Genomic DNA, 13109 nt, shown 5'->3' on the forward strand with positions numbered 1-13109 from the left:
GTATTGCTCAGCCGCGCTGAAGGCGAGCCCGCACGCCTGTCACGCGTGTCCCTGCCTCTGCACAGGCTCAGCAAAGGGTTGTTGGGGGCCCAGGGTGTCCTGAGTGCAGGGGGCCCCCGTGGAAGTTCTGCCGTTATCTCAAAGGACGTACTGGCACGAAGCGATAGGCCACGGAGCATATGGCAACTGTGATGCCACAGAGCAGATTGGATTTGTCACTAGAGAAAAAAGCAATGAGGAGAAAATGAGGACAGCTGCTGAATCTACTTACTAGATTCAGCACAGAAAAACACACCAACAAATGCCTTTTATGCTGTTAATAATGTTCCACTCTATAAGCTTTTACAATTCTATTGCGAAAACATCAAATATCAATTTGTTTGTATAATGCACTCACTGAGGTACATCATATATTTCCTGAGCAGTTGAGGCTTATCATGCTGCAGCCTGCAAGCTCGCTTCGTGCCAGTGTGTAACTGGTGGCAGGAAGGTTTTCCTGTCAGATCCTCAGCCCAGTCTGTAGGATGTCTTGAAGCAGGAATAACCCCCTGCACGTCTGCATCATCTTATTTGCACGCATAAATCCAGTCTGATGCCTGTCTGAATGACTCAGAAATAGCTCAGAAAAATCCTATTTCTGCATCAAACTGTGTTAGTTATTCCCCTAAGCCTGAGACGCTCCTCCCCTCCTCCTCCTTGTACTTTTTCAAATCTGGAAATTGTCATCTTGGTTGCAAAGGGAATTTTCTGGTTTGCACATCCTTGCCCTGAAGGTGAAAACCGATATGTGTTCAGTTTGTGCTCTAATAAGTGTGCTCATATCTTCTCTTTGCATTACATGCACATGTCCTCTGCAGGCTCTTTTTAGTAATCCATAACCCAAGTGGAAACCTTCCTCCTCTCTTCGGACCCTGTTTCAGCCCATTTGCTCCCATGAGTAACTCTCTTGTTAATAGCAGAGCATTCCCATCCCCATCAAGGAACAGATGGTTGGAGTTTATAACTATGTGATGAAAGCAAACTCTGTTTATGACAATGTGTAACTTTTATTCCTAACTTAGGGTGTGTTCTAATTACATTTTCCATTTGCAGCTCCATGTTTAGTTCCATATTCAATTCTAAATTGGTTCTACCATCAATATTAAAATGTCATCTTTTCAGCTGCTCAGCTGGATTCAAGAATCCCACTTCTTGTGGTTACCAAGGACCAGTATTGTGTTTTCAATTTATGACCATATATTATAATGCAGAGAGACCAACATTACCCTAGTAATTCTTTGTTTAACTGACATTATTATGACATGTAGGAAAATAGGAATAATAGTACAATCTATTTGACCATAAGGAATGAATTACTAGAGCAAGATGCAGACCACACAAACCACTCCTGATCTCCTTTCTCTTTCTTCCTTCAGCTCAGTTTTTCATGAGCCATGAGCGTGCCTGCAGCCTAGCTCCAGCTGTCGTGGGACCTTTTGCGCTAGTCGTAAGAGTAGCTACTGATTTTAGGATCATAGAAGATTGATCACTGCTGAGTCTGTGTGTGGGCCTGAGGTACCAAAACCCAATTTAAGGAGGTTTCAGGCAACCTGTGATGAGATCCTTTGGTTATTAGTGAAAAGCAATATTTTTGTTTGTATTTTTAAGGTAATCACATGTCTCTATCACAAAATTTGGTTTCATTCATCCTATTCTCAGAGGAGAGTTGTGTTTAGTCTCTTATGCTGGCTGATATACATGTGCATATATATATATACACGCACACATGTTATGTACATGTGTGTATACATATGTTACATATATTTATGTCTATATGCGTGCTGCTTTTTTTCCAATAACTTAGAGCAACTGAAAAATGTGCTTTGTAGTTGGAACAAGATATTGAAGAAATGTCTAGAACAGTTTTTCTTTAAAGCTTTATTTTTTAAAAAATTTTTCTTACTCTCTTGCCAACATACATTTCAATGACATTTTAAAAGTAAAAATTTTCCATTTCGAATTTTGTTGATGGCAAAATTTCCATTTTTGACCTTGTTCTTGATTTAATTAAGTCATATCCAAATGTCAGTTTTGAAACACTATTTTCCACACTGTCTATAACATTTTAATACAAGCTTAATACATACAAAATAATCTACATGATCAAAAATAAGGAAATAATCATGAATCACAGAATCATTTAGGTTGGAAAAAATCTTAAAATCATCAAGTCCAACTGTTAATCTAGCTCTGCCAAGTCCACCATTATATCCCCAACCCTGTCCCTAAGCACCACATCTACACCTCTTTTAAATACTCCCAGGGATGGTGACTCAACCACTTCCCTGGGCAGCCTGTTCCAATGCCTGACAAGCCTTTTGGTGAAGAAATTTTTCCTAATATCCAATCTAAACCTCCCCTGGTGCATCTTGAGGCCATTTGCTCTTGTCCTATCACTTGTTACTTGGGAGAAGAGACCAATACCCACCTCACTATAACCTCCCTTTAGGTAGTTGCAGAGAGCGATAAGGTCTAGAAATGAACCCTTCCTTTGGTACCAAACAGAGATGTTTGGAAAGATGTCACGAAATATCTGACAAGCATCAGTGAGGACCAGTAGCGGGAATGGAGCTGCAGGTAACACATCTGCCAGGGTGCCTGTCCTTCCTGAGAGCACGAGATCTTCCTGAGAGACCTCTCCCGAGACTCCATAACGACCTGTTAGCAGAGCTCAACTAGAAGATATGGGGAGAAGCTTGCACCTAGCCAGCCCTGCTTACTGCAGGAGGAGAGCTGGGAGCAAAACTGTTCAGTGCATCCTGAGGGACTGAGGTCTTTCCAACTGTTACTTGCACAGGACTCCCACCCTGATCCATTAATATGGTTTTCCCTTCTCCCTGTAGTAAAACTCTGCTGGCACAAATCCTTTTGCATAAACCCCTTCCTGCCATGTGGGGAAATGTGACTGTTCCTTTGGGAGCACCTCAACAAAATCCCGCGCGTGTCCTTTTTAAATTTGTCATTTATGAGTGACTGGCAGGTGTCAAGGTAAAGGTCTAGAATATGATATTGTGACACAGCCGCAGTAGTAGAAGGTCTCAAGTACAAGGTCACAGTGCCCACATCATCAGCCAGCACTTACCCATTCCTGTAACATCCAGCACTTGGGGTCAGAGGCTCAAGGGCAAGTTCAGGCTGGGAGGCACCCCAGCAGGTCCGATCGCCTGCTCCAAGCAGGAAAAGCTGTGAGGTCAGAACAGGTTACTCAGATCTCACGTTTAGTCTTGTCTTACTTGTACTTTCCTTCAGACATTGCTTGTTTCCAAGCTTCTTTATTTCCCCCCAGTTCTACAGACCTGTCATGATGATTGTTGTCAGAGCTGCCCATTCCTCTTGACGGCCTCAGTGCTCACGTTGCCAACACCTTTTATTCTTTTTTATGAAGGACCAGAACTGCAAAGTTGTAGCAAATATACTCCCCAAAGCTGGTTTAAATGCAGAGAAAGCCTTACTCTCGAATTTCAAATCTGCTTTTGACAGCAACAAAACGAAGGAAGTCCACAAGTCCCAGGAGAAATGTAACCTTTAAGAAAGCACAAAAACAAGTGGAAGACTCTCAACAACTGTCTTCAAAATATCTTCTTACAGAGGAGCTGTGTTAAGAGGACCTACATGTGGAAATCAGTGATCAGTAGGCTTCTTTCCACTACAGTCTACTCTCCTACTGCCAACACAATAAGCGCATCCACTTAAAAAGTTCTGATGGAAAAATATGTATTGGAAAAATATGCATCAGCTGAATGTAGTTTTGATACAGTGAAAACATTTCTGCTGAACCAACTCAATCTAAAAAGAAGGAAAATGGTGAAACTTAATATTTTGACTGCCCTGCTTTTCCTCAAAGTATAACAGTTTTGTGCCATTAGTGTTAATCTATCTGTATATATTATGTAAAATCTTTTGTATGCTATTTTAAGTGCATTGTAATTAATGTTATACAAGTGTAAGATGATACTATTTTGATCCAACTTCCTGAAAGCTTAAGGTTTCAGTGTTGTGAAAACAAATGCTAATTCCAGATGAAAACATATTATAATTTTCTTTCCATGAAAATGTAGAAATTTCAGCTTGGCATCCACATGTGGAAGAAAGACTGCTAAAAAACAACCAAGAAAAGTGGAATTTCAAGTGCAAGTGGATACTTGATTTCTGATTAGTTCTAGTAAGATCCTGAAAGATGATGGTATGTAAAAGTCTGCATTTCTCAGCTATGCCACCAGCAGCAGTGTTGCCCTGATCTTTTCATTTTTGCTGACACTTGTCACCCTTTGAGGAGACTCTTCTCCCATCCTTGCTCTTAGTGACAGTAGTTTCCTGCAATATAAACTCAACATCGATGAACATTGTACAAAGTGTAGCTGATGAGCAAGTAGAAGTATTTTTTGCATTTTAAAGAAGTAATGGATTTTTTGTTTCAAATTAATTTTACTCCGTTATTCATCACAAAGCCTGTGCATGAAATTTTTGCATCAGAAATTTAGGCAATTCAGCCAGTGGGTTAGACCTCAAATTCATTCTTGCACAAAGCCTTTAGGACCAGAATATTGAAGCAATCTTTTGCAGATAAAAGCTCAAGACACAATGAGCATGTCCTGCTGCCTAACTACATGCATTTCCAAAGAGAAGAAAATGTCAGGATCAGCTCATGAAACTACTTCTATAAAGAAGCTTTTCTTAGAGGATCACGGGTAGAATTTGACAAAGATAGCTACCTTTTCTAAACGCATTCTTTGAGACAGAAAGTCTCACTCTATACAACAGAAAGGAATTGGTGTCAACCAAGATGAATAATATAAAACTTTGATCCCAGGTTCAAACAATACCAGTAAAACCACCGTGAGCTATATTTGTAGTGTTAGTGCCATGACAGTGAATCCTTCATTTTTGCAATAGTGTCATGATTTAGGATATTTCTTGCAAAACAAGAGATATTGCTGAAATAAAAGTAGTTGGCTATACCTACTATTGAACTTGCTGCTCTTCAAAATTTCCTGGCTAAAGTATTGATGTGTTATTAATCATTCCATGGCTGACTTTTGCTCTTAATTTTGGTAAAAGAGTTGTAGTTTTCCACGAGTTAGGTCCTTAACAGGTATGCTCCATCATTACGTCTCTGAAGTTTTCCTAATTATGAGTTACTATATGCTCGACCAGAGCCAGAAAACATCATGTATGGCTTTAGAGTATGTAAGTCAGTCAGCAGTATTTCTCTATTTTCATCATATGAATTTTTTCCCTTTCATTGCTGCCAAAGCAAAGTTCCTGCTGACCTTTGTTCAAGTGAAGCTATTTTGATGTGTACCCAGGGGAATGTTTAAAATCAGGTGTAAAGGTTTATGAACACCAGCTGACCTTTACTTGACTCTTGGAATGGACTGCGTAGGAAGGAGGAGCTGGTTTGTGTGTGCATGAAGCTTCGAGGGCACCAGGTCTAGGCACTGAATAGAGATGACAAGGGTCAGGGAGGAAGACGGGCATGGACTAGAGCTTGGAGCACTTATAAAATGGTGAACTTGCAGAAGCTCTTCTGATTCTCTAAAGAGATTTTAGGCATAAAATTCAGAAGAGAATCAGACACAGTGGCTGATCAACTTATTACTGAATTTATTACTGAAATTACTTGCCACACAAGCTTCCTGTATCCTTCCCTAGCCAGAGCATTTCACTCTGTATTTATGCCACATATTTTAAGAATTCCACTGAGGCATCAGGACTAAAATTGTCATCAGGGGAGGGCAGGGATGTGAGGGGAGGCATCTTGGGAGGAAATTTATTCTACCTGTGGTCTGAGCTGGCTTTTGGAGATGCCTTCCATTGACCTTTTTATTGAAGTCAGTCTTGGTCTACTCTGTGTGTTCTGTACTGAGCTCTTACAACCCAGTTACCTGCAAAATGTAGTACAAAAAATATATTGATAAAAAATTGTTACTGTCAGTAACTAGAATTTCTCAGTCAAAACCCACTCAATAATAGAGCAAGAGTCTCTTTTACCCATGCCCTCAGTGACTGATGGGAGGTATCAGTTGCCAGACTGATTCAATCTCTCTGACATCAGAGGTGGGTTTTCAGTAGCAGTTGCAGTAATTCCTGAAAAAAACATTCTGTTTTAATCAGGACATGTCAAATCTGGAGCTTTTGTGTCTCAGCCACCAGAGAAATAATTTTCTCTAAGGATTTTACTCTCAACTCAGTGTTTGATCCTCAACAGACCATTACCGCATCACCTGCTGTCTTTGCTTGGTGCCAGAGACAAATAGATGAATTTGCACTCTCTCAGAGGAAGTTTCTTGTGCTCTGTTGCAAAACTTCTCTTTTGCTGGTACACAGTGAGCCCTACAGACTGAGAGCAAAACAAGTCACGCTTCTCTGCTTGTACAGAGCAGTCGCATCATGAGTAGAAGAGGAAACTGGGGTGACGCACCTGTACAATGAGGTTGAGACTCTGGTGGTGTTGGCAGAGAGAAGTGCCTGCCTGCCTGATATTAAAGACCAAAAGTCTGTTTGTTTGGTATTGCATTATGTGCAGTGACAGCCTTTTCCAGTGGCTCTCCACTGACAGACAAGTATTTATGGGTGTATTGCATCTGGGCAAACTTTCTGCCACTGGGATGTGTAGCCCAGATTTTATTCACTCTCCTGGGTTTGAGTGAGTGGTGGGGTTTTTGGTAGGAGGGGAGGGGGCTAAAGAGGCAGCCCCCTGTGAGAAGTTTCTCAAAGCTCCCCCAGCTCCAAGTTGGACCCACATCTGCACCAAGTCTGAGCCAATTAGCAGCACCTCTGTTATAACATATTTAAGAAGGGGATCTGGGAGGAGGAGTTGGACTTGTGAGGAGGAGTTATGACATCTGTGTGAGCACCAAGGTCAGTGGACCAACGGAGGAGGAAAGGGAGTGAGGGAGGTGTGCCAGAGCAGAGACCCCCCTGTATCCTGTGGTGATACGGCAGGGTGGCCCCCCGTCTGCCACCCTTGGAGGTCTACAGTGGAGTAAATGCCAACCTGCAGTCTGTGGGGGCCCTGCACCATCTCAGGTGACTGCGCCCTAAGGAGGCCAGGACCCTGTGGGAAGAAGCAGCCCCTGTTGTTGTAGTTTGACACTGGGAGGATTGAAACATGCGGGGGGTTTCCCATGCCAGAACAGCTCAGGAAGGGCTGCATCCTGTGAGAAGAACTCACGTCAGAGAAATCTGGTGTCCCACACCACAGCAGTTCAGGAAACACTGTGACCTGTGGGTGGGACTCAAGTTGGAGAAAAGTTGTGGAGAACAGTCTCCTGTGAGAGCAGAACCATGCTGGAGGAGAGGAAAGAAGTTCCAGAAGTTCCCCCCACCCCGAGATGTAAGGAGCTGCATCACTGATTGCACCCCCCATTCCCTGCCTCCTGCGCTGCTGAGGGGAGAAGATAGAGATATCCACAGCAAAGCTGAGTCCGGGAAGAAGGAAGGGGTGGGGGAAAGTGTTTTCAAGATGTGGTGATGTTTCTCACTCTCCTACCCTTTCTATTAAGTACCTGCATTAAATTTATGTTCTTTTTTTCTTCCCCTACCTAGCAAGTCTGCCTTTTCCCAATGACCCTAATGGGCAATTCATCCCTCCCTGTCCTTATCTTGAATCCCAAGCCATTGCTTACTTTCTCCTTCCCAGCACTGGTAGGGAAGAGGGGAGTGAGTGGCTTCATGGTGCTCAGTTGCCCTCTGAGCTCAGAACAGGACATCCACCTTCCTTTCTTTCTTTCTAGCACATATGTCTCTGGTTTCATTGAGTTTTATGTACTTTCTGCACTATAGAAAAGGGTTAAAATACATTAATTAAGTGCATTATATCTACTGCAACGGCACATGGCTCTTTTCAACATCTTTTAAAATTCCCTCAGATCTTCGTGATCTTTTGGTATTGAAGTCCCTTTCAGAGTCTAGCTATTCTCTACATTTTTTTCCTCCAACTTTTTGTTTGTTTCTCTTTGCTAAATTGAAAACAATAAGGTGAAAACAGTAACAAATTGTCCTGGGTTGAGTGAGTGGTGGAGTTTTTTGGTGGCAGGGGAGGGGGCTATCGGGGCGGCCCCCTGTGAGAAGCTTCTCGAAGCTCCCCCAGCTCCACGTCAGCTCCACTTCTGTTTGGGAAATTGAGCCAATCGGCTGAACCTCTGCGATAACGTATTTAAGAAGGGAAGTAGTGAGGAGCAGTGGGACTTGGGAGGAGGAGTTGCTGCAGCTGCATGAACACCAAGGTCAGTGGAGGAACGGAGGAAGAAAGGAGGGGGGAGGTGTGCCGGAGCAGAGACCCCCCTGTATCCTGTGGGGAGACGGCAGGGCGGCCCCCCCTGCCACCCATGGAGATCTACGGTGGAGCAGACATTGATTTACGGCCTGTTGTTCCTGCTCGGATGATCAAGGTTCTGTGCCTGAAGAAGGCCGGGGTCTCATGGGAAAAGGCAGCCCCGCTGCTGTAATTCAGCACTGGGAGGATTGCAGCATGCGGGGGAGTCCCACGCCGGAGCAGCTCGGGAAGGGCTGCAGCCGTGGGAGGGACTCCAGTTGGAGGAAGTTGGTGACCCATGACGGAGCAGTGTGGGGAACGCTGCGGCCCATGGGAGGAATTCAAGTCGGAGAAAGTTTGTGGAGGACTGTCTCCTGTGAGAGGGGGACCACGATGGAGCAGGGGGAACAAGTTCCAGACACTCCCCTCACCGAAGATGAAGGAAGTGGCAGCGCTGACTGCACCCCCCATTCCCTGCCCCTGCGCCACTGGGGGAGGAGGTAGAGATATCGGGAGCAGAGCTGAGCCCGGGAAGAAGGGAGGGGTGGGGGGAAGGTGTTCTCAAGATGTGACAATGCTTCTCACTGTCCTACTCTGTTATGTGTTGTTAGTGTCTGTAATAAATGTATGTTCTTTTTTTCTTCCCCTAACGAGTCTGCCTTTTGCTCGTGACCATAAAGGGGAATTTTCCCCCATCCCAGTCCTATCTTGAACCCCAAGCCTGGCTCTCTGTCCCTTCTCATTGCCGGAGGGGAAGGGAGAGAGAGCTGCTGCATTGTGGTTGGCTGCCAACCAGGCCTAAACCACGACACAAATGCCTTAGTCAGTTAACAAAATTGCTACCGTGTGTTATCACCATCCTTAGAGTGTGCTTCTGAGGAAACAGGCCCTGGGTCTCCTGACTCCACAAACAGCACTGACTACACCTCCCCTCACTGTGAACACAGTGTAGACTCCCTGGTCACACGTAAACCCTCTGCAGAGACAGAAAAAATTCAGCAGCTTAGACTACAACGGACTCCCAGACCAACAGGCCTAGGGAAAGCCAGGAATATCATTGAGCTACCATCTTGGTCTAAGATTGGCAGTAAAAGTTGGTTAGAGTCAAAGGATGCCCTCAGGTTATAGAAGGTGCAGGGGTTTTGTAGGATGGATTAGAAAAGTTAAACTCTGTACATATGTACCTCATCTAGCCTTAACTATATAAAAGAGGGGTTTATATAGTCATTAGGGCTACCTCTACTCAAGGGGGGCGGGGAGACAAAGAGAGAGATTAGCATCTCCAGAGAGCTGCTAATCCTATTGTAGAACAATCAGTGTTACAGATTTATGGGCTGAATTGATGGAGTGCAGAGGGAACTTAATTAACAAGCTGTGAGACCCATCTAAATGGGTACCAGTTATTCCCACTGCATGTGTTAGACTGCACGGATTGCCAGATGATTGTTATTTCTGGAGGCAGATGCTGGAGCAAACCATGGGAGTCTTCAGAACGTGATAGGGATTACTAACTGGTTTCTAGTTATGAAATTCTTCCACTGAAGAATTTTTAATGCATTCGAGTCTCCTCGTCAAACACCTTGTCAAAATCTTATGATAATTAAACCTGAGAAACAGAGGACGCGAAGCATACATCTGAGGAAAACTGTATTCTTTGTTAAAAAGATCAGTTTTAAAATAAAGAGGTCCACATAGTTATTCACTGAATTTTGGTAGGTTTTCCTGTCTCTTTCTGAGTGTGTTGTATAATAACATGTTTTTCATACTGGACTGAATCATTGCAGCTATAAAACCTGCTTCCAATTACAGCAGACATTGCAGATGAAAGAATAATTTTACCAGTAGAACACTCCATAATGAGGATGTGAGACCTGGAGAGGAGGGAGAAATTAATTTCTTCTCAAAATTTTTATTACAGAATATCCTCTCTTGAAGATCTGACTTCTGGGAGTTGCCCCTGAGGAAGACTAAACACCAACAACAGGGACAAGCAGCAGACATAAAACTCACTGAGAACCCAATACCCTTGTCCATAAAATGACTTTAGCTATTTCAGAAATTAGAGTTGACTATACGTGAACTAGATGGGGAAGGGAACTGTTGTTTACTCATCCTAACAGTCAGATAGCTCTGATATATGAGTGATATTGGATAGAAATTGATAAGCACAGGCATTAAAACTACTTAAAGTTGTGGGAAACCTCATGGAAGTGGGAATTACTGCTATTGCCACCTGTCACTCACATTCCTTCAAATCAGGCATATGTAGAAACAGCTGTCAAAATAAGATTTAAGTACCTATGGCTGATCTAAACCTGACTGAGGTAAATAAAATAGCTACTTCTGTTTATTATTGAAATTATCAGCTGGGAAATTGGCCATGATCATTTGGAACTGCTACAGATTTGTTTCAAATTATGCAAGTGAAGTGGGAGGTAACTAGATGACCGGTTCAGCTAGAGGAATATGTCTATGTAGAAGTATGAATAGCACATCTTGCTCAATCTGTGTTAGCCACCCATGCACGGACTGGCCATCACAAGGGGATCCAGTTTAGGTATAGCTTCAGTGGAAACCACTGGGAAGAGGTATTTTCTCATATTCAATAATTGATGACTCAATCACCTTTTCTTTTGGTGTCCACCTTTTGACAATCACTCTACACTGTGTTTTCCCACTGGAATAAGTCTTCATCATGCTGAGTCTGATCTTCAGCATTTTTACAGTAATGTCTCCAAATAGATGTTTCCACTTCCATTGTAGATTTGCACCATTTTATATGAAAGGAGAATCAGTCCTAGTAAAATCACTTTCTCTGCTGCACAACATGCCTTTGCGTGACTGTCTGTATGTAGATCTTCTTTTGAAGTGGACAACTTACCTCTTCTTTCCCCACCATGATTTAGACTTTCAGGGACTTTGAGGAGAAAGGATTCCTGGTGGTGGCTGAATCTCGACAGCAGAAGAACAAGATCCACACCTCACAAGCCCTGCTGGTCGACAGGCTTGGTGCCACAGCCTCCTTGCTCAGCCTGCCTTTCCCTCCATCCCTGCTTGCCCCTGTGTCCAAGACACCAACCTTCTCCCCTCGCATTGATTTCTCAACACTTGCTACTGCAGGTCGGTGAGGGCAGGGGGTTCATTCAGCCACCTGGGTAGCAGCCAGATCCCACCCTCCAGGGAAGAGAGCTGGCTCAGCCAGCAACACCTCCAGGGCTGCCCAGTGGACCACACTGCTTTAGCCATCAAGGCTTTCTGTCAAATACAACTAAGTAATTCTTGGACTGCAAATCCAGGGCATGCTGTGAGGTGTACAACTTGCTCTCAGCATTGGTCATGGGTGTTTGTGGTGGAGATAACCTTTGGAGTCAAGCGGTCACCTCCTCCTACTGGATATGAATATAGGACTTTCTGCCCTGGTGTTTTTACAAGGTATGAGTGGACTGGATCCTTGTGAAGATAAATCTGTGCACTATATGGTAGATAATACAGGTTTTTTTCTGTTGCTTTATGGGTTGAATAGAATGATTTGGACCAAATTTCCTGGGCAAACACTTATAATTTAAAACAGGTGGGTGCTTTCTGTGGACGTTTTGAACTGATGTTCAAGTCAAATGACTCAAAATTATTTTTGTCATTAAATTTTGATATAAGTATGCCTACAGAAAGTGAGCAGAAAATGGCTGTGAAATCAGTCAGAGCACATTTATTTAAAAAAAACCAAAACATTTTGTGAAAAGATTCTGTGGCATTCATGCATTAAATATTTCTCAAGCTTGAAAGGAGCTGTAATGGAAAGAGTGACATCAAAGACATTAACAGTCCCCACAAAGTGCATTTGGAAAATATCACTGAGATTTCTCAAATTCTTTGTTTGGAAAAAGGTTATTCATATTTTGTTCCTTTTCTGAAAGGCTATTATATCATCTCATGATGTGATGAAGTTAATCATCCGGTTCATAATGATTCTTAGTCTGTTTGGTTATTGTTTCCTAGTCCCATTGTTTCTGTGAACAGCATGGATATCTGCATTCAGGGAAGTGGTATTTGTAGCAGTAAAGACTAAATTATCCTTGACTGATGATGTCTCCTTTATCAGCTGAAGCTATTCCTCATGATTGTGTGTGTGTTCACACACAGGAATTACTGTAATTTTCATTATACTCCCACCTGCCATAAATTTGTGTCATCTCATAACAGAATTACAAATTCTGCTTTTTCAACTGTCTAGTTGCTTACCATAGCTCATTTTGGATACTGGTTAGCCGACTAGCAAAATCTAAGATAACAAATAACATTTTTCTCACATTTTCCTTATCTAATTTTTGTTCCTGTATTTGCCTATACTTTACAGCTTTTTCCAATTACTCTTTAAGCTTTCATTGCTGATTTCTTACTGTCATCACTTGAGGATTAATCAGTTCACACACCGCTGCCCATTCACATTTCAGTGGCAATAGCTTCAGTTATTATTTGTAGGTATTTGTAGGACTGATTGGATATTTGTTCTGTAATTTTTCAAAATTGTTGTCACCTATGAGGTGTCCCAAAGGATCCAGCATCATAGAAAATTTATATAGTATTAGTGAGGAATGGATGTTTTATATGTATTCTTAACGCATTAAAATAAAACTGGAAAACAGTCTCACTTTTTCTGTTTTATACTCATTCATTCAGCAAATACTGAGGCTTCCTTTATTAGAGCTTGATGTTTCTATAGTTGTTTTTCTTTCCTCCTCCTTTTGTGCAATAAATCAGTATCATAATGATGTCAGATTACAGCAGCTCTGGAAAGTACATGCATTGGGAAGCA

Source organism: Tyto alba, unplaced genomic scaffold (genome assembly GCF_018691265.1).
Source record: "Tyto alba isolate M040663 unplaced genomic scaffold, T.alba_DEE_v4.0 Super-Scaffold_2, whole genome shotgun sequence".
NCBI classification, from domain to species: domain Eukaryota; kingdom Metazoa; phylum Chordata; class Aves; order Strigiformes; family Tytonidae; genus Tyto; species Tyto alba.